This window comes from Galeopterus variegatus, unplaced genomic scaffold (assembly GCF_000696425.1).
Source record: "Galeopterus variegatus unplaced genomic scaffold, G_variegatus-3.0.2 Scaffold52115, whole genome shotgun sequence".
Classification (NCBI taxonomy): Eukaryota; Metazoa; Chordata; class Mammalia; order Dermoptera; family Cynocephalidae; genus Galeopterus; species Galeopterus variegatus.
Window position 1 is genome coordinate 2,237 of NW_007778226.1, and position 1,067 is coordinate 3,303.

Consider the following 1,067-nt stretch of genomic DNA (forward strand, 5'->3'; position numbering starts at 1 on the left):
TGCGCAGCACCGACTGTATCCAGTCCACGTAGAGGCCACTTTAGCAAGAAAGTCAGGACACCGGCAGGTCGCGCAGCCCTGGGTCACGAAGGAGTCCACACCCTGCAGGACGCCGTTGCAGACCAAGGGGCCACCACAGTCTCCCTGGGAGGGCGGGGACGGGATGGTCAGTCACCCAGGCTGGGCTGAGGCGTGGCTGTGTCAGGGAAAGGGGGCAGGGGATGGCCACATGCTGCGTCCAGTCGGGATTTTCTTTACAACGTGTGAATGAGAGAGAGGCCGCTCTGGAGGACGGGATCGTTTAGTAGCCTCCTGCTGGATGCCTGGACCGCTGGACTCCGGGTGGGGCCCCAGGAGGAGGAGGATGGTCTGCCATGCCTTCCTGCGCTCCGAGAGGGCTCAGGGTGAAGAGAAGGCCCCAGACCCACACAGGCAGCAGGACACACGCGAGCGTCCACGCTGTGCCTGGGCTGTGGCCGTTCCCCGCCCCACCCCGCTGTAGCCTCACGGGGGACGTGCCACCTTCCAGGTGAGGAGACGAGGCACCGAGCGCAGCTGCGTGGTGAGGAGGTGGGACTTGGCCCCACCTGCCGCAGGTGAGTCAAGGTGCCCCCGCAAAAATGGCTGCCCGGGGTCTGCGGCAGCTGCAGTGACGCCGTGCAGGGCCGCGAGTGGGGCTGCGCTTCCTGCCCGCCCACGATGTCGGCGGCCCGGGCTGCACCTGCGGGACACGGGGTGTTAAAAGCCCACAGTCTGGGGGGACAGCAGAGCTGCTGGGCCACCTCCAAGCAGTCCCTGACTGCTCTGAGCCTACGTCTCCCCATGTGCATCATGGGCATCCCATGGCACCCAGCCCCGGTGGGCTGGTGGGAAGCAGGGCTCCGCGCCTGGGGTGGGGGCACCAGGTCCTGGCGGTTAGCTCGACTATCGTCCTTGGGGGCCAGCTTCTAGTCCTGAAGGGTGGGGAGGTTTTTGAGAAGCAGAAAAAAAATAAATAAATAAAAATAGCTGACACATGGACCCATTTTGCAGAAGGACAAACTGAGGTATTGAAAATCCTCTTCAGG

The 1,067-nt window shown here is 63.6% G+C and overlaps 1 pseudogene; it reads right to left on the reverse strand.

The window, feature by feature from the left end:
• Positions 1 to 3: 3 nt before the first annotated feature.
• On the reverse strand, positions 4 to 947 carry LOC103584375 (annotated as a pseudogene).
• Positions 948 to 1,067: the final 120 nt, after the last annotated feature.